Genomic DNA, 21148 nt, shown 5'->3' on the forward strand with positions numbered 1-21148 from the left:
CTGCTCATCCTAATGGTTATCAGATTGACAGCTTGAAAGACAGGAAACTCATTATAATTACTTTCCTTTCTGGGAGCCCTGGAGTGAATGCTTAGCCGGCAGGGACAGCCAGAGGGAGAAGAAGGAGAAGACTTCATTCTTTCCTTCCACCTTTTGAAGCCCTGCCTTCTCAAAGCGTGCTCCAGGGCGAGAGGGCACCAATCATCTGTCCTTTTCCAGTCTCGAAGAGAAGAAGTATTTGGGGTGGGGGAAGAAACAGAGCTCTTGACATGGTATAGAAAATGGGGACTCCTAATGTGGGGAAGGAGGAGAATGGGGCAGAAACAAAACCCTTGGGATGGTGGGGAGAATGGGGGACCTCACTGTGCGGAGAGAGGAGACACACAGAATCCCTGGCCTGGGGGATTAGGGGTCCCTAGGATGAGGAGAAAGTGGGGCGTGAAGAGTGGGGAGAAGTTGGGGGGTGTTTCAGTGAGTCATTGAAGTAGGGGAGGAAGGCAGGGAGTCACATATGGAACTTGTGCGATGGAATGGAGGAATGCCAGGAGCAGCAGCCTTGGGATCTGCAGCAGCCTTGGCCTACACAGGCTGCAATGTGTGGGACCCTCTAGTTACCTGGGAGATACATCAGGCTTATTGTTATGAGTAACTCCATTCTCCTATCATGCATCCAAAAGTAATTTCCATGTATCATGGATAATGATCTAGAAAACAGAAATAAACAAGGTTTACTTAATAGCAGAACAATGCTTTGTAGTTTATTCGTCAAAAAATTCAGGGTCAACTTTAAATTCATGTTGAGTTTGCCTAATAGTTTGGATCAAACCAAAATACTCAAAGTTTTTTGACCCGACTCAAATTGTGTTGTTTTGATTTCAGGGCATTTTGCAAAACCAAAGGAGGACTAAATCCATAAAACAAGAGGTGTGGAGGAAGGATTCCTTAGCCCAGTGCTTAGAGTACTCTCCTGGGGTGTAGGCGATTCAATTTCCCACTCCATTTGATGTGGAGAAGGAATGTGAACTTCAGTCTCCCATGTTGCAAGAGAGCACCCTAGCAACTGGGCTGTGGGGTATTCTGGTATTAGTCTCTGCAGCTGAAGCTGTTCTACGTTCTATAACTAATGAAACAGCCACTAGTGCTTACACTTGGGCCGGCTGCGTGCTAGGGAAATGACCTAACCACGAGGCTATAGAGTCATTCTCACACTCTTTCTCTGACCAAGGACTAAGTCATTGTCATTCTTAGTGGCAACTCATATGACAGTGAATAGGCATTGGGCCAGGGAATAAGCACGAGAATTAGCACAGAAGCACAGATAGATCTTTCTTGCTGGAAGGTAGAGAGAGGCCTGGAATCATAGATTTCAAGCCCAAAAGGGACCACTGTGATCATTTAGTGATCTCCTGTATAACACAGGCCATAGCATTTTCTCACCAGCACTTCCCTACCCAGGTCCAGGAGTCAGAGCAGCAGAGAGAGCTCCCACATTTTGCCTCCTCACCAGCTCCAGGAGCTGTAGAAGAAAAGAGAGCCCCACTAGCCCGGAAGCCTTGGTGTTCCCGCCCTGTGGCTGCCTCAGAGCCACAGGCTCTGGCAGCCTTGGAAGCTGCAAAGTGAAATTGACCTTTCATTTACCCACCGTTGGGGTCAGGGAGCAGACTTCATTTAGGAAACATCATGAGTCTCTGTGTCATTAACTGTGTGTAGATCCCTCAGATGAGATATTCAAAACCAATCCTAATTGTTCCACAGGATCATTAAGGAGCCCATGGATTTTTTCCATTTAAAAAAAAATTCTTGCTTACTTTTCCTTCACTGCATTATCTACAGCTATCTGCCACCTCAGAGGTTGCAAAAAATGGATATTGAGTAACATTTCAAAAGCTGCCAAGTGATTTAGGGGTGTATGTCCCACTGACCTTGAATGAGACTTGGCCAAGATTTCAAGAGTGACTAATTATTTTGTTTTGGTGCCCAACTTGTGACACTTGAAAAGGGCATAATTTCCAGAAAGTGCTGAATACCCATGTTCTGAAAAATCAGGCCCCTTTATAGTATCTCAAACTGACCGCTCACAGAATGAACTGAAATTAAAATGAATAGTGACCTTTGAAAATCATGCTCAAGTCTCATTCAAAGTCAATGGCACTTAGGAGCGTCCGTTCCTTAGGGACTTTTGAAAATGGGACTTAAATGCTTTTGAAAATTTTACTCAATATTTTATTTATTTGGAATCTGAGAATCTAGTGGTTTTAACCTGCTACATGTGTGTTTTAGAGGACAAATGGATAACAACAGCTTCAGCAAGGAGTGCTCCTTTGACCATATTGACACTATAATGAAGTCTCTCCAGCTTATGATCTTCATACCTACCTTCATTGTTGGTTTGGTTCTGAATTTGCTAGCCCTTCGGGTGTTCTTCTCTTGGAAGAAACAGACAGAGACATCGATCTACATGATAAACCTTGCTCTTGCAGATCTGCTTCTTCTTTTCTCACTTCCTTTCAAGATGTACTACTCCAAAGAAGAGCAGCAGCAGCGCTTGTGCAAATGTATAGAGGCTCTCTATTTTGTCAGTATATATGGGAGTATTTTCATCATTGTCTGCATTAGCTTGGACAGATATATTGCTATAAGGCATTCGCTCAAAGCCAAGGCTTTCCGATCCCCCAGGCAGGCAATCATGGTATGCTGTTGCATTTGGGTTATAGTCTGACTTAGCAGCATCCCTATCTATGACTTCCACAACAATGACAAAGTCAAGTGTTTCCACAATATGTCAGAACAGGCATGGGGCATTCCCATCATCCTTGCTGTTGAAGTCTTTGGATTTCTCATCCCTCTGACTCTGATGGTTTATTGCTCTGTTCAGATCATCCTGACTCTTTGGAGGCGTAAAAACCAGGGGCAAAGGTGAGCTGAGCAAGCTGCCTCTGTATGGATCATTGTAGCCAATCTCATGGTGTTTGTGGTCACCTTTACACCAGTGCATCTGGGGATCTTTCTGCAATTCCTGGTAAGGCAACACATCATTGTGGACTGCATTGTGAAACAAAGCATTAGTCTCTTCATACAGGTGGCAATGTGTGCAGCTAATGTCAACTGCTGCCTGGATGCCATCTGTTACTACTTTGCTACAGGAGAATTTCGCAAGAAAATTATTTCTGTCGCTGCAGCTAGTGCTATGATTGAACTGCATGAAATAACTTGCCAAAGCAGAAGAATCCATGTTGTCTAATGCTCATTTAAAACACTCTTTCCTCCCAAATCCACCCCTCACTGACAAACAGCAAACTGTTTGTTGGGGATAGGCCAAAAGTAGAATGAGTTATTCAAAATAGGGATGTAAAAATTAGTTTAATTTAAAATCCATTTAAACATTCTAAAAATAGACCGTGTAACTGGTTACATGCTGGGGTGCTAGGCAACTCTCACCTGCGGGGAGTGGAGTTGAGCTGAGCCAAGCCCAGCTGTGGCTGGCCCCCCAGCTCCCCCTTCCCCACCACTTGCTGGGAGCAGAGCCCAGCTGCAGCTCCCCCCCCCCCGCCGCTTGCCTGGAGCCGAGCCTAGCTGCAGCTACCTCCCTGTGCTGGGCTCTGCAATTCCCTGCCAGCCAGAGCTGCCCAGTTGCCACTCCCCTCTGTCCCCCAGTTTAAACGGTAAACATTTAAACAGCTGATTACCATTTAAACGTTTAAATGATTAACCTTTTACATCCCTAATTCAAAACTCTTCTTCAACTTTGAAGGCTATTGTGAGTGCAAATTAGGTATGCATTTTTGAGTGTGCAGTTGTACACTTGGCTTTTTTGAACCTTAAAGTCCAGTCAGATTTTGACCATCATGACCATGACCACTATATCTTAATTCTTGCACCTCTGCTTCAGACAATTTCAAAACATGCAACAAGCCATACTGTGGTTTGGGGTTTGTGAATTTTTCACTTTCGCAATTTTGAAACCAGCAAGGGATGTTTCTGCTACTTTGACATCCGTGTGAACAAAAAACATCTCACGGAAACATAGAAAAGAAATTGTGGCGTAATCATAATGTATTTATACTTCAGACAAGTATATATACAAACATGAAATTTTCTGCCTGTCTTTTCATTGCCTAACTTTCATTAGGGTATTATAGTGGCATGACTCATGCTGCTATAGTCAAAAAACTTTCAGTATTTTAATTATGAAATCTGTTTTTCATGTCCATCATAAGAATTTGCTCTGCTTCAGACTTCACATAACAAAGTCCTGATCCTGGAGTAATTCTATTTTTTTTACAAATTTTGTGGGGGAAAATGATTTCCCTGGAGGACACCAAGGTGCTGCTTTGGAAAAAGAATATTTTATAGGCAGCCGATTCCTGTGAAGCCCTGTATGTAGGCTGCATATATTTATGACTGTGTCAGGTGCACATATGTTTGATTTATAGCATGTTAGCCAAAATTAGGGGATGACCAAAATAAGGTCAATAAAACTAGCTATATTGTCATAGTTAACGTCAGGACAGACAGAGGGGCTCCTCCAAAATGGCAGATCTCTGAAACATCCTGGATGCCTCAATGCTGCTGGCTACAGTTTTCAGAAACTGTACTCTTTAGAATGAGGTACAATTTCTTTCTGTCTTATTCATGTTATTTAAGAAATTGTCAGCAAAAGATCTATGTTGGGACTGGGGTGCTATATTAATTTTTTTAAGAAATCTTTCTTTTAACTATAGCACTTGAAAAACATATCTTCTCTGAATTTCTTGGGCTGACTGCAGTGTTGTGACACTAGCAAGCTCATTTGCATCCATCACACTGCACTGCTATTATAGATTACCACACAGGACATTCTGAAAACAGTTACGAACAACCAGTCAGAGATTGAGAACTCTCCAGGAAGATGTGTGAGGTTCACAACTATAGCAGTATAGCACAAACATCCAGGAAGAGGCCATCAACCTCAGACAATTAGAAAAAGATACTGACAATGTATAACTCATCATAATCTTCACCCTCCTTCAATTTTTTCCTTCAGAATTTCCATGAGCTCCATCATTCCTTTCTTCTGCAAGGCAGCCAGTGATCTGACACTTTATATTGCCGTTTGTGTGATTTAGATCTCTCTAAAAAAATAAAACAATATTTTAAAAGCTACAAAGCACTATATTTGATCATTTTAAAAAAAGGGTTTCTTTCATTTTGAAAATTACATTGAGAATCAAATATATGAAAGATCATTTATTTTTCCTCTTTAAGAAGAATATCCTTCCCTTGCTGCTGTTGATGTATAATGTCTATGTCAGTGGCTCGGTTGTAACTAGGAGTAGCAATGCTGAAGGAACCCAGAGTCTCAGCCTATGAAATTCTCAGGCAGACTAGAAGGACACTCAGTGACCCACAGCCACTGTATCTGAAGTCAGGGCCACTGCAGAAGGGTCCTGGTCATTAGTTGATTTATTACTAATTATGTGAGGGGCAGTACCTTTTGGGCTTAAAAAGGATAGGTGCATAGACCCAGTAGGCAAATATGTTACAGAGAAGCTAACTACCTGAGCCTGCCAAAACAGGAGAGAGGACAACCCATGTATTCAGACCAATGGCCAGAGCCCAAGTTCCCCTTATGACCCTTCCATGACTAGCGTAGTCACCTGAAAATGCCAAGGTCCAGGCAAGCAGAAAAAGGAGAGCAGATTCTCTGTAAACAGATAAGTTATTAAAACTCTGTGCTCTTTACCAAAAAGGTTCTCCTGACCCCGAAGGGTCAGCCACAGTACCAGATCAATATAAGTTTGGATCGTACCCAAAATACCACGCCGCCAGCCAATCCTTTAGTAACTAAAACTAAAGGTTTATTATAAAGGGAAAGAAACAAATGAGAGATGTTAAATGGTTAAAGCAATTAGATACATACAAATGACTTCAAAGTCCATATACATATCAGGTTCTCAGTAGAATTGTGGAGCTTGCAGGCTTGTACAGTCCCTCTGGTGTACATCCAGTACGTGGATGGGTCTCAGTGCTTTGTTTCACAGATTCAGTTGCAGATGAATTGATCCAGATGTAGGAAGCAGGAATGAAGACAACATGGGATGGAGCAGCTGCCTTTTTATGTCCCTTTGCCATGCGGCTTGTGGAAATTCACAGAAACAAGATGGAGTCCAGTAGTGGTGACTCATAAGGTGTAGCCCCTGGGTTCATTGTACCTTTGAGTTCCCTTAATGGGCCCTTAAGCAGCGTTATTGCTGCTGACACCCTCTCTGAGGTGTCATCTAGAAACACAGCACAAGTTGAAATACAGATATATCAAACATATCCATAACTTACAATATAAATGACACATAAACAATATCATCCTACTTAGCAAATTATAGCCTTTCTAATGGTACCTGACATGACATATCTGGTAAGAATCATTGCCATTTTGTCATATTGGTATTCAATAATATTATAAATGGTCGCCCTAAAGCAGACAGCATCACACCCCTCTGTCCCTCAGAAGCAGATGGAAGCATGCAGAATGCAAGAGTCCATAACCAGAGATGCAGAAGGGCATTCCTTGATGTAGAGCTCTGCATTAGGGTTCGATCTCCAATGAGAACTCAATATAATTTTTAAAATGAAAGTCTGCCTCAGACTAGTGGCTGTCAAAATGGCATCATGGGGTTCCATGTTTGTGTCTCATTGTTCTGAAAAATCTAATATGCACAGGTTATAAAGTAATAATATAGTTTTTCAAAAGTACTTGGGTCAGGATTTGAAAGTCAAGCTGGGTTAGAATCATAGAGCTGGAAGGGACCTCAGGAGGTCATCTAGTCCAACCCCCTGCTCAAAGCAGGACTAACCTCAGTTAAATAATCCCAGCAAGGGTTTTGTCAAGCCGCAGCTTAATCTCTAAAGAAGGAGATTCCACCACCTCCCTAGGTAACCCATTCCAGTGCTTCACCACCCTCCTAGTGAAAAACTTTTTCCTAATATCCAGCCTAGATCTCCCTCACTGCAACTTGAGACTGTTGCTCCTTGTTCTGTCGTCTGCCACCACTGAGAACAGCTCAGCTCCATCCTCCCTGGAACCCCCTTTCAGGTAGTTAAAGGCTGCTATCAAATCCCCCCTCACTCTTCTCTTCTGCAGGCTAAACAAGTCTAGTTCCCTCAGCCTCTCCTCATACGTCTTGTGCTCCAGCCCCCTAATCATTTTTGTTGCCCTCTGCGGGACCCTCTCCAATTTCTCCACATCCTTTTTGTAGTGGGGGGCCCAAAACTGGACACAATACTCCAAATGCGGCCTCACCAATGTCGAATAGAGGGGAATAATCACGTCCCACGATCTGCTGGCAATGCTCCTACTAATGCAGCCCAACATGCTATTAGCCTTCTTGACAACCAGGGCACACTGATGACTCATATCCAGCTTTTTATCCACTGTTACCCCCAGGTCCTTTTCTGCAGAACTGCTGCCTAGCTCATCGGTCCCCAGTCTGTAGCTGTGCATCGGATTCTTCCGTCCTAAGTGCAGGACTCTGCACTTGTCCTTGTTGAACCTCATCAGATTTCTTTTGGCCCAATCCTCCAGTTTGTTTAGGTCCTTCTGTATCCTATCCCTACCTTCCAGGGTGTCTACCACTCACCCTAGCTTAGTGTCATCTGCAAACTTGCTGAGGGTGCAATCTACCCCATCTTCCAGATCATTAATGAAGATGTTGAACAAAACCGGCCCCAGGACCAACCCCTGGGGCACTCCACTTGTGACCGGCTGCCAGCTAGACATGGAACCATGGATCACTACTCGTTGAGCCCTATGCTCTAGCCAATTCTCGATCCATTTTATAGTCCATTCATCCAACCCATACTTTTTTAACTTGCTGATAAGAATACTGTGAAAGACTGTATCAAAAGCTTTGCTAAAGTCAAGGTATATCACATCCACCGCTCTCCCCACATCCACAGACCCAGTCACCTCTTCATAGAAAGCAATCAGGTTGGTCAGGAATGACTTTCCCTTTGTGAATCCATGTTGACTGTTCCTGATCACCTTCCTCTCTTCCAAGTACCTTAAAATGGATTTCTTGAGGACCTGCTCCATGATTTTTCCAGGGATTGAGGTAAGGCTCACCGGTCTGTAGTTCCCTGGCTCCTCTTTCCTCCTTTTCTTAAAGATGGGCACTATATTTGCTTTTTTCCAGTCATCAGGGACCTCCCCCAATAGCCACGAGCTTTCAAAGATAATAGCCAATGGTTCTGAAATCACATCAGCCAACTCCCTCAGCACCCTCGGGTGCATTGCATCTGGCCCCATGGACTTGTGTATGTCCAATCTTTCTAAATAGTCTTGGACCTGTTCCTTCAGCACTGCGGGATGTTCGCCTCCTTCCCATACTGTGCCGCCCAGTGCAGCAGTCTGGGAGCTGACCTTGTCTGTGAAGACAGAGGCAAAAAAGGCATTGAGTACCTCAGCTTTCTCTCCACATGCTCTGTCACTAGATTGCCTCCCCCATTCTGTAAGAGGCCCACACTTTCCCTAATCTTCCTCTTGTTGGTAACATACCTGTAGAAACCCTTCTTGTTCCCCTTCACATCCCTTGCTAGCTGCAACTCTAATTGTGCTTTGGCCTTCCTGATTTCATTCCTGCACATTCAAGCAATATTTTTATACTCCTCCCTAGTCATCTGACCAAGCTTCCACTTCTTGTAAACTTCTTTTTTGTGTTTAAGTTCACCAAAGACTTCTTTGTTAAGCCAAGCTGGACGCCTACCATATTTGCTATTCTTTCTTCACATTGGGATGGTTTGTTCCTGTACCCTCAATAAAGTTTCTTTAAAATACAGCCAGTTCTCTTGGATTCCTTTCCCCCTCATATTAGCTTCCCAGGGGATCCTGCCCATCAGCTCCCTGAGGGAGTCAAAGTCAGCTTTTCTGAAGTCCATGGTTCGTATCCTGCTGTTCTCCTTTCTTCCTTTTGTCAGGATCCTGAACTCGACCAACTCATGGTCACTGCTGCCAAGGTTGCCACCCACTTCTACTTCCCCTACCAAATCTTCTCTGTTTGTGAGCAGCAGGTCAAGAGAAGCACGGCCCCTAGTTGGTTGCCCCACCACTTGCACCAGAAAGTTGTCTTCAACACTCTCCAAAAACTTCCTGGATTGTTCTTGTTCCTGGAAGGTTATTTCCTTCTTGTTCATGATCAACGGTAATAATGATTTTGCTGGTCAAAGATACTTTTGTTGTCTTCTGATTATGGCCTCAATTACATGTGCAAGTGAAAGCACAGTGTAGCCTGGATTTATTAAAAATTTCTAGTGATGATGCATGAAGAGGAAAAGAATCTTACTCATCTCCCCCAGAACTTCATTGGCTCTGCAGAGCAAACAGAAGTTAAAAATAGTCAAATATTTGTATTGCTAACATAAGCTGAGCTTTTCAGCAAGAAGGCATCATGTTTTATTTCATTGCTTTTTAGAGCTGAACTATATTTAAAAAGAAATAAAATTGAGCTCTGTCTTTGACTATAGTTAAGCTTTCCATTTTAAAAATAGGTCTGATTTGCTTCTAGCCTCCTTTAGTGGAATTTGTTCTTAATTTTGGGAAGCCTTAGGTACAATCAAAAATAAAATGAAGACACTCCAACCCCTGAAATCAAGAAATATTTAAAAATGTAATTTCAGTTAAAAATGTTTTATAAACTGCTTACCAGTTTGCAAAGTCTGAGGGTTTGTAGATTGGTTCTCATTTTTTCCTCTTCTGCTTGAAGCCACTGATACACACTGTGTTGCCCATTTTGCTGACAGACAGAACTGGCTGCACACAGTGCCCTGAGATAGACAAGCGTATCATATCTCTTTTGCTCAGCACAGTATTCTGAAAATCACATAGTAGGAAATACTTTTTTATGATGAATAACACTGAGATGTGTTTGGCATTCAAAAACAAAACCTACATTTTTCCAAGTCACTGTTTTTCATTATTTCAATGTTCAGGTCATTGTTCCGAGCAAAATGAGAAGAGCTTTCTTTTTTCTAAATTTTATTCCTAATGCATTCTGCCATATGCAGTCATGCTCAAAGCCTGAACCTGAACCCCTTGCATACCCAAAACTCCCATTGGGAACCAAGGTGAATTAAGATGTTAATGAAGCATTGTCCATGTAGAAAAAAATTAAGTGCTGATAGAAAAACAATAAGGAACCCTGTAAAAATTCCCTTTTTCAACTCTGCTGTCTTCAGCAATCATGAACAATTTATTCAAATAACCAAAAACTTTAAAACAGTCTGTATTTGATTTGAATTATTTTGGATAAGGTGACTGTGATGTAGTGTTACTATTAGTACTTGCTGCGGTTATGTGTGGGATGCCGTTTATATAGCACATGAGATATAATATGAAACACCACTGTGCTTTCATCACTTTAATCAGTGATACACCACTACACTTTAGCCTAACCAGAGGGGGGGGGCTCAGCATCCACATTCAGTGAAAAGCTATGTCTTTAACAAACAAAACAAAAAAAACCTTTGGTTAATTAAATGCTTAAGAGAAGTTTACCAAGCCACAGCAAGTACAGATTTGTAATGAGCATAATACTGGCAAAATAAATGCTCAATTTCAACTGTTCATCCAAATGCTGTAATATGTAATGTGTCTAGCTGACTAAAACTATTTTCTAGCAAACATTGCACACATATTCAATAATATTATCAGTTCTCTTCCAGGGCTAATAATGCAGGTACTACCTGAGGGGCACCACCTTCTCAGATCTGCTGAGAACACACCATCTTCCTCACCCAGTCCCAAAAGAAATCTGCACCCAATCTATCTGCTTAGGCTGTGCACTTTTTTGCAGAATTTGGGCCTCAGTAAACAACAACATCATTTGAGCGCTCTAGAAGATGGCAAAAAAGGCAATTCTCACTAGTACAATTGTTTGAATTAACATCACATTCTAACAGTCTAATTAGAAATAGTGGGTCAGAACAATGGTCTATCTAGCCCAGTAGCCCGTCTTCTGCCAGTGGCCAGTGCCAGAAGCATCAGTGGGAAGGAACAGACCAGGACAATTTTCAAGTGCTGCATCCCCTGTTGTACAGGCCCACTTTTTGGCAGTCAGAAAGTTAGGGATACCCCGAACATGAGATAGCCAGGATGGTCATGGATGGCAAATTGCCAATGATGGACCTATCTTCTATTAACTTATCTAATTATTTTTGAACCTAGTTATGCTATTGGCCTTCACAACCCTTGGCAATGAGTTCCACAGGTTGACTGTGCATTGTGTGAAGAAGTATTTGTTTTAAACCTGCTGCCTATTAATTTCATTTGGTGAACCCCTAGTTCCTGTGTGATGTGAAGGAGTAGATAAAACTTCCTTAATCACTTTCACCACATCATTCATGAGTTTATACACTTCCGTCATATCACTCCTCAGTCGTCTCTTTTCTAAAATGAACATTCCCAGTCTTTTTAATCTCCCCTCATATGGAAGCTGTTCCATACCACTACTCATTTTTGGTGCCTTTTGGTAATTTTTTCCAGTTCTAATATGTCTTTTTTTGAGATGGGGAGGTGACCAAAACTGCCTGCAATGTTCAACGTGTGGGCATACCATAAATTTATATAGTGTCATCATGATATTTTCTGTCTCACCTATCCCTTTCCTCATGGTTCCTAACATTCTGGTAACATTTTTGACTGTTGCTGCATATTGAGCAGCTGTTTTCGGAGAACTATCCACAATGACGCCAAGATCTCTTTCTTGAATGGTAACAGCTAATTTAGACCCCCATCATTTTGTATGTGTAGTTGGGATTATGTTTTACACTATGCCAACGGTTCCCAACCTGGGAGGCGGGACCCCCCTGGGGAGGTGGCGTCAAAGATTCCAGGGAGTCCATAAAGCTTCAGTAATATTGAGGTCATTTAGTCCCCTGAGCTCTGTGCTGTATGCAGCAGCCTCAAGCTCCATGCTGGCAGGAACGGAGGAGCAGCCCCCCGCAGCCAGCCAGGAGCACAGCCAGAGAGGAGCAGTCCCACCTTGGTGGGGGCCTGGAGTATCCCCCGCCAACCCGCCAGGGCCTTCCTTCATTACCCTGTGTATGAGGGACAGGAAGGAGGCAGGCCACACAGGGCATGCGATGGCGGCTGCACCAGGGAAGTCTTAGCTGCTTACTCAGATAAGAGTCATTTATTATAATAATTATGTAATTTAGTGTTGTTATTATCATGTATTTATAGGAGTTACATGTGTTTATGGCCAGTGAGGGGTGGGGTGAGGAGGGGTGCGTGTTTTACCTAGTGTTAACTACTGGGGCTTTCACTCAAAAAGGTTGGGAGCCACTGCACTATGCATTACTTTGCATTTATCAACATTGAATTTCATCTGCCATTTTGTTGCCCAGTGTTGTGAGATCCATTTGTAATTTTTTGCAGTCTGCTTTGGACTTAACTATCTTGAGTAATTTTGTGCCAGCTTTCCCACCTCACTGTTTACCCTTTTTTCCAGATAATTTATGAAAATGATGAACAGCACAGGTCCCACTACAGATCACTGTGGGACCCCATTATTTACCTCTCTCCACTGTGAAAAATGACCATTTATTCCTACCCTTTTTTTCCTATCTTTTAACCAGTTACTGATCCATAAGAGAACCTTCCCTCTTATCCCAGGACTGCTTACTTTTCTTAAGAACATTTGGTGAGGGACCTCGTCAAAGGCTTTCTGAAAGTCCAAGTGCACTATATCCACTACTAAAGTCATGTTGACTCTTCCCCAACATATCACGTTTTCTCATGTGTCTGTTAATTCTGTTCTTTACTATAGTTTCAACCAATGTGCCTGTCTTTTCCATGTCTCACCGATAGAAGATACTAGAGAACTCCATCCATTGAGGCCTAATAGCCATGGGGTTTATGTCAGTTAACTCTGAAGCCTAATGAAGGGAATTTGAAAATCAGCATCTTTAAATATTTCACTACTGATCATTTTTAGCAGAAACAAACAGCTAATATACTTTTCTAATGTGGGTAGAAAAATGAGCCACCTCCTATCACAAACAGAGCCTTCATCCCTCCACGTATCTTCACCATTCCTTATCCCTGTCATAGGAGTGTGGTGGTAAAAGAAAAATAAAGCCCATTGGCCCCATAAAGCTCATTGCTATGATCTCCTGAGTTTGGGAAACATTGAAATGTCAAGGAGAAGCTTCACTTTCATTTAAAGGAGCATATTCTTCATCTTAATTATTATTAATCATATTTCTTATGGTAATGCTTAAGGACCAATCAAGAATGGGGCCCCACTGTGCTAACCACTGTACAACCATACCGTAGTAGACCCTGTCTCGAAGAGTTTACAGTCTAAACACAAAACAGCCACAGGGTGGGGAAAGGGGTATAATGCACAAGCAGTGTGAACAATGTGATGGCATCAAATGTCGATCAGGGATCCTAGTTTTCTATGATAAAAAAAAACCAAAATTATCCTATAAAAACATAAAAATCCATGTTTTTCCATGACAAAAATGAAATATCAAACTTTAGTTTCCCTAGCCACAACAATATAGGTGTCAGCTGAACACAATATTTTATTTATATATTTACAATTTTTAAGCAAACTCGAAGCCTACCAGTGTTTAGCATTTTCCATGTGTTCTACAATAGTTTGCCCTCAAACATAATCTACAACCTTGTTGCAAACAGCACAGAAGAGCACGTTACCATCAGTGTGAAATTTGTCCTTGCCAAAGTCAGTGACACAGTCTTTAGTTGTGATTTTTAAAGTTTTCGCCATTTTTTCTTAACATTAATTATTCACATCTGGAGGTTGAAGTGAAATCAAGATGCATTAAAACACAATCCCCTGTGCAACCTCTATGTGCTGGAAGCAGTTCATTGGAGTATGTTTAGCTACATAAATTTAAAGCACATTCAGTAATCAACCACAAGAGGGGGGAGGTTGTGCACATAGACTAAGTGATACTGGTACTTTCAGTAAAATTTAGTTAATATATGTTTTTATTTTTTCACAAAATTTATAGAAAATCTTGGGTTTTTACAAACACAAATTCAATGTTTTTCCATGATAAATTGATTTCTAGGATCCATGGTCATGACTGCCATTAAAAAGACAATGTGAGTGAGGTAATATCTTTTATTGGACCAACTTTCTCTTGGTGAGAGAGACAAGCTTTTGAGCTAACAAAGAGCTCTTCTTTAGGCTTGAGCTCTGTGTAAGCGCTAAAGCCTCTCTCTCTCTCACCAACAGAAGTTGGTCCAATAAAAGATATTCTCTCACCCACTTTTACTATTATCCTGGGACCAACACAGTTACAACAACACTGCATATGATAGTGCCATAATTAGTTGTTCTGAGCGGGTTTACTTAGGAAGAGAGAAGTTAAATGGGAAGGAAAGAGAAGGTGAGGGAGAAAAGGCAACATAACCTCTAAACATAAATCAATATAAAATGATCACCAGGGTTTAAAAATTTTGCCACTTATTCTCCCTTATGATCACAGGCTTTTCACAGCTATCCTGGGCTGGCTTTTGGATCTATGAAAACAGGTTGTGGGAGCACTCCAGATCAAGTCCGAACCATGGGGTGCGTCAGCTGCCCACTGATGACACTAGAGCTCTTGCAAACTCTTTCTCAGCCAGCTGTCTGCAGCAAAGCCAGCTCCTAGAATATGCTAAGCGCCCACTGTTACCTCTTGCCACCTGGTGGAGCATCTGAATAACAAAAGACGTAGCACAGTCACCAGATTAAGGAACTCCTGTATTTTCATACTAGCACTTGAGTACTCTTAGCCAGGGATCGCACACTTTCTAGCAGTAACAATTTGCCCAAACCTGTCCCAAACGTCTGCTGAAAGATCCTGGAGGGGCCATACCTCTTGGAAAGCCCCGACGGGGAAACAAGCCAACAGTCAAGCCCCTGAAAACTCTAGAGGGAATCTGCAGCTGGTGGTTTACCACAAGACAACGCAATAAGGGGAGACACAGCTGCATGTGGGGTTCAGGGCTGTGAGTAACAGAGTTATGTGCTTCTGTATTGGATCAAGAACAGCCTGGAAACAGCATAACGCTGAGGCCTTGATAACTGTTTTTATGTGAATAGCAATGTAAAATTCACTGGAATGTGCATGTACTGTACTCAGGCAGTTCAGGGCCTGGATTGTTTGAAGAACAGCCCCGTCAAAGACATTTCTAATATTGGCAGCTATGGAAAAGTGCTTGCTTCCCTGGGCCCTTGAGGTGGGTTTAGGGGCACTCAAGGTATGAGACATAGGGAGCTTTGGAGTTTGTTGAGAAGCTAGAATAATTCCCCTTTATGGGCCAGATCAAGCTGTACATGGGAAGTATCAACAGAGGGGACAGGAAAGTCTATGAGATTCCCTTCTAGCAGTTTCCTCCAGATTGTCCCAACAAGAAACCAGGGTTGGTCCCTGTGCAAACTGCAATAGGTCACACACCCCTACATCTCTGACCACCAGTGGGGTCAGATTTATGTACACAGGAGTGTCATGATGCCATGTCCTCCTTCAAAACTGTTGGTCCCAAATCCCCCTTCCCAGCAGGTAAAGGGTGTTCAATGCCTGGCAATCTGACTCAGCATTGTAATATGTAGGTATTCCCAGGAGCATTAGGACTAAATCCATGGAAAACCCAGGGAGGGGCTTTCTTAGGGTCAGGGATGGGAGTGTAATGGCAGGCACCCAGCATTCCACCCCCTTATATGAACCCTTGGTTAGATTTTCTCATTCTGAGACCTCTCTGTCAGAGGAGGCAGAGCAAATGATCTAACCCTTACACGAGTCTGGTGGCAAGGTCAACTAGCATAGAAAGCTCTAAAGAAACCAGTTGAAACCTGTATGGACTCAGAACCAGACAGCACTATAGTACATTAGACCTTTGCTGAAAAAAAGAAAAGGTGAGATCTCGCCCTTTCCAAAAACCACTTAGATTAAAGAGTTTTTAATGATTAATTATTTTATTTTTTATTTATTGTTATTATTATTATTATTGAAAGGGGGAATTTTTAAAAAACTTTTAAAAAATTAAGTTCTCTTAAAAATCTCTCTGGCAACAGTTGACTTTTTGAATGAAAAAACAAGGTTACTTACCAGTAACAGATGTTTTTTGAGATGTGTCGCTTATGTCCATTCCACTATAGGTGTGTGAACGCCTCCGTGCACAGTTCCCAGAACTTTTTTCCCCTTAGCAGATCCCGTAGGTCTGGCTCCGGCACCCCCAGGAGCCCCGCACACATGCTGCGGTATATGAGGCGCCGCCGGCCCTACGCCCCTTCAGTCCCTTCTTTCTGCCAACTCCGGCAGTGGTGATGGGGGGTGAGTTGTGGAATGGACATGAGCAACACATCTCGAAGAACATCAGTTACTGGTAAGTAACCTTGTTTTCTTCTTCAAGTGCGTGCTCATGTCCATTCCACTATAAGTGACTAACAAGCAATACCTTTGGAGGTGGGTCGGAGTTACTGGTGAGCTGCCCTCAGCACCACTCTGCTGAATCCCGCGTCCTCTCTCACCTGCTGGATGATGGCGTAGTGGGACATGAAGGTATGCACTGATGACCAAGTGGCAGCTTTGCAGATGTCCTGCAGGGGCACTCTCTCCAGGAATGCTGTAGATGAGGCTTCAGGTCTGGTTGAGTGCACTGTGATGGTTCCCAGAAGCGGCACCCTCACCTGCTCGTAGCAGAACTTGATGCATAATGTAATCCATGAGGAGATGCGCTGGGTGGAGACAGGTGAGCCTTTCATCCGGTCATCCACTGCGACGAAGAGCTACGTTGATTTCCAGAACAACTTTGTACGCTCGATATAGAAGGCCAGGGCTCATCTCACATCCAGCGAATGCCATTTCCTCTCCTCCTCCAAACCATGCAGTTTGAGAAAACACACGGGGAGAAAAATATCTTGATTACAATGAAATTGGGAAACCACCTTCGGCAGGAAGATTGGATGCGGCCTCAACTGGACCTTATCCTTATAGAATACCGTATAAGGGGACTCCAAGGTCAATGCCCTAATCTCAGAGACCCTCCTAGCTGAGGTAATGGCCACCAGGAAGGCTACCTTCCATGAAAGCACGAGTAGCAGGCATGAAGCCATGGGTTCAAAGGGGAGCCCCATGAGTCTCAAGAGGACCAGATTGAGATCCCAGGAAGGCAGCGGGTCACGGACTTGCGGATAAAGCCTCTCCACCCCCTTGAGGAACCTGACTGACATGGGGTGGGAGAACAGTGATCTCCCCTCTAGTGGCTGATGGAAGGCCAAAATGGCTGCCAGGTGAACCTTCAGCAGGGTCAGCGCCAGACCCTGGAGCATTAGCTGGAGCAGGTACTCCAGGATCGCCTGTACAGGGGAGAGGCTGGGTGGAATGTTCCAGGACTCCGCCCAAGAGGTAAACCGTTTCCACTTAGCCCGATACATGACCTGTGCAGAAGGCTTCCTGCTGCCAAGCAGGACTTGTTGGACCTGCACCGAGCAGGGTCTCTCTCCCTCCATCAGCCACAGAGCCTCCAGGCCATGAGGGGCATGGAATCCAAGTCCGGGTGCAACAGGCGACCATGGTCCTGGGAGAGAAGGTCGTGCCACCTCAGGAGCTACAGGGGTGGGATGATCGAAAGATCCAGCAGCATGCTGAACCAGTGCTGTCTCAGCCAGGCCAGAGCAATGAGTATAATGTCCGCCCTGTCCCTCTTTATTTTCAGCGGGACCTTGGGCAGGAGCGGAATGGGTTGAAACGCGTACATGAGGGTCCCCGTCCAGTCCATGAGGAACGCGTTGGAAATCGACCCAGTCTCGCGACCCTGGAGCAAGCAGAACCTCTGACACTTCGTGTTCCAGGGCAACCGAATAGGTCCAGTTGGGGAACAGCTCACTTCTGGTAGATAATAGCCACCATCTCTGGGTGCAATGACCAGTCGTAGTAGGGTAGAAACAACCTGCTGAGGCAATCCGCCTTGTCGTTCCTCACTCCCAGGAGGTGAGAGGCAGTTAAGTGGAAATCGTGCCTCACAGCAAAGTCCCACAGACAGAGAGGTTCCTCGCAGAGGGCCGCAGAGCGCTCTCCCCGCTGCTTGTTTATGTAAAACATGGCTGCGGTGTTGTCCGCCAGCACCTGCACCGCTCTGCCTGTCAGGAATCAGAGGAATACCTTGCACGCTAAGCAAATGGCCCTCAGCTCCTTCCCCTTGATGTACAGGTGCCTCTCCTCCCCCGATCAGAGCCCCTGAGTGCCTAGGTTGGCGCTGATGTGGGCTCCCCATCCTACATCCGAAGCATTGGAAATTAGGGTGACCGACGGGACCAGTTCCCTGAACGGAACGCCTTCATCACTGCCCTGGGAGTCCAACACCAGTTTAGGAGGCTAAGACGGACAGGGGAACTGTGACCACCCAGTCCAATGGGTGTCTGCTAGGCCCATATACTGAGCCCAACCATGCCTGAAGCGGTCTGAGCCTCAGGCGAGCTAGTCTCACTACGTACGTGAAGGCTGCCATGTGGCCTAACAGCTGTAGGCAGTGCCTGGCTGTTGTCATGGGGCATCAGTGCAGCTGGGAGATGACAGAGACCATCACCTCAAAACGTGGCTGAGGCAGGAAGACTCTGACCTGGGACGTGTCCAAGGTGGCCCCAATGAATTCTATGTGTTGCACTGGGGTTAGTGTGGACTTCTGCTCGTTTATGAGCAGTCCCAGCCAGCTGCACATGGAGGAAGTGAGAGTCACGCTTTCCTGCACTTGCCTCTTGGACCTGCCCCAGATCAGCTAATCGTCCAGGTAAGGAAAAATTTGCACACCCTTTCGTCTCAGGTGGGCAGCCACTACTGCCATGCACTTCACTGAACACCCTTGGAGCCGAAGATAGGCCAAAGGGTAGGGCTGTAAACTGGTAGTGGGAGCCAGCCACTGTGAAACGGAGAAAATGCCTGTGGCTGGGGAAGATAGACACATGAAAGTATGCATCCTTGAGGTCGAGGGCAGCATACCAGTCTCCTGGATCCAGGGAAGGGATTATGGAGGCTAGGGAGACCATGCGGAACTTGAGTCGTTTGACATATTTGTTTAGTCGATGCGGGTCTAATATGGGTCTCAGATCCCCCTTCGCCTTAGGGATGAGGAAGTACCTCAAATAAAACCTCTTCCCCCTTCTGCTTTGGGGGACCATTTCCACCACTCCTATGTTGATGAGGGTGTCCACCTCCTGCAAGAGGAGTTGCTCATGAGAGGGGTCCCTGAAGAGGGACAGAGGGGGAGGGTTGTTGGGATGGGTAGATGTAAACTGTAGGGCATAACCACCTGAGACTATCCCAAAGACCCAACGATCCGAAGTGATCTTTGCCCATTCGGGATAGAAGGGCCTTAACCTGTTTAGGAAGGGGCGGGGCGGTGCCACCCTCGGGCGCACCATCAAAAATGTCTCCTCTGGTTGCCCAACCTCCTGGGGGGCCTTCGCTGGGGAGCTGAAGACAAGCTGGGAGGCCGATTTCTCCTTCTAAACCCCCTATTCCTATCCCTATAGGGTCGGAAAGGCTTAGGCGGGAGCCTTGGCTGCTGCTGCAACTGGGCCGTGACTGACGCCTGGAAAACTGGGGCGTGTACCGGCCCAGGGAGTGAAGCATGGCCCTGGAGTCCTTCAGACTGTGCAACTTCGCTTCAGTCTGGTTGGAGAATAGGGACAACCCATCAAAGGGGAGGTCCTGGATAGACTGCTGTACCTCCTGCGCCGTCTGGGTACGGGTGAACTCCTCGGTGCCGGGGATCTGGAACAGGAGCTGTCCGAGAGCCGCCTGGCAGACCTCGACCGGTGCCGCCCCCTGGCATATGCTACCTCCGGTGCCAGGGATCGACGTTGGTGCTGAGAGGGAGACTCCACATCCCGTGCCAGTGCAGGCCAGCTCAATGACGCTGACCTGGAGTGACTGCTGGGGGAGAAGCTTTGCTTTAGCCCTGTAGGCCATCCAGCAGGAGATCTTCCTCCCCATACCGGGGATCTCCACCACCCTCCAAGGGGAACCAACGTGGGTTTCCCCTGTGACACTGGCCCCTTCTCCCTCAGCAGAGGTGGGGGAAGAGGTGGCATAGGCAAGGCCAACAAGGCTTTTGCTGCCTGAAAAGCCTCCGGTGTTGACAGCATCAGCAGGGGCACTCTCTCACTCCCAGGAGTCAGGGGAGGCTCCTAGACCAGAGATGAAGGCACTGGAGAAGACTCAACAGGCCGGGACTGGTGCATCTCCATACTTGACCCTGCCCGTAACGACAGCGCAGGGGAGTGTCCGTGTTCCGCACGCTGCTTCTTCCTCTTCGGTGCCGGTCATGTTGCGTGGTGCTCAGTCGAGGCCGGTGCTGGCAGTGCACAGTGCTCGGTGCCGAGGTGGAGCAGTCTGGCTCGGACACCGGGCAGAGCACTGCTTCCATCAGCAGGGCTTTCAACCGGATTTCTCAGTCCTTTTGAGTCCTCAGTTTAAAAGCCCTGCAGATCTTACACTTTTCTTTTCTGTGTGCTTTCCCAGGAACTTAAGGCAGCAGTCGTGGGGGGTCATTGAGCGGGAAGGCCTTCCCACAGGAGGCGCACGGCTTGAATCCTGTCGACCGGGGCATAGCGCGGCCGCTCGAAATCCCCGTAGGGACTTGACTTATCTCTAACTACTCTTAACAACACTTAACAACTACTTAACTAACTAAAACTAACTTTGAATAACAAACAAGTTCAAACAAGGGGAATAGTACTTGCTGAGAGCAAGACTAGTTCCAGCAACCATCACAGGTGGAAAGAAGGAACTGAGGGAGCTTGGCAGCATCTCATATACTGCGGCATGTGCGCAGGGCTCCAGGGGACACCAGAGCCAGCCCTATGGAATCTGCTAAGAGGAAAAAAGTTCCGGGAACCGTGCACGGAGGCATGCACTCACCTAAAGTGGAATGGACATAAGCAAGCACTTGAAGAAGAATCTTGCTTGTTGAAAGCATAATTTCCCTGTTAGTATAATGATATTCATGCCAATAAGATCTGCACATTAAATTGCACAGAAAGTCAGACATTGGAGTCCCATGTCCCAAATCCTAGCACTGCTACTGCCACCAAGTTTCACCTGTGTTTTGTGTGAAAGCTGCACATTTGACCATATTCTGATGCAAAACCATCAGCTT

The 21148-nt window shown here is 45.2% G+C and overlaps 1 pseudogene; it reads left to right on the plus strand.

The window, feature by feature from the left end:
• Positions 1-2287: 2287 nt before the first annotated feature.
• LOC137147019 (G-protein coupled receptor 55-like) lies at positions 2288-3241 on the plus strand (annotated as a pseudogene).
• Positions 3242-21148: the final 17907 nt, after the last annotated feature.

This window comes from Emydura macquarii, unplaced genomic scaffold, assembly GCF_026122565.2.
Source record: "Emydura macquarii macquarii isolate MOO-44397 ecotype Brisbane River unplaced genomic scaffold, CSIRO-AGI_Emac_v2 contig_499, whole genome shotgun sequence".
In the NCBI taxonomy this organism is placed as follows: domain Eukaryota; kingdom Metazoa; phylum Chordata; order Testudines; family Chelidae; genus Emydura; species Emydura macquarii.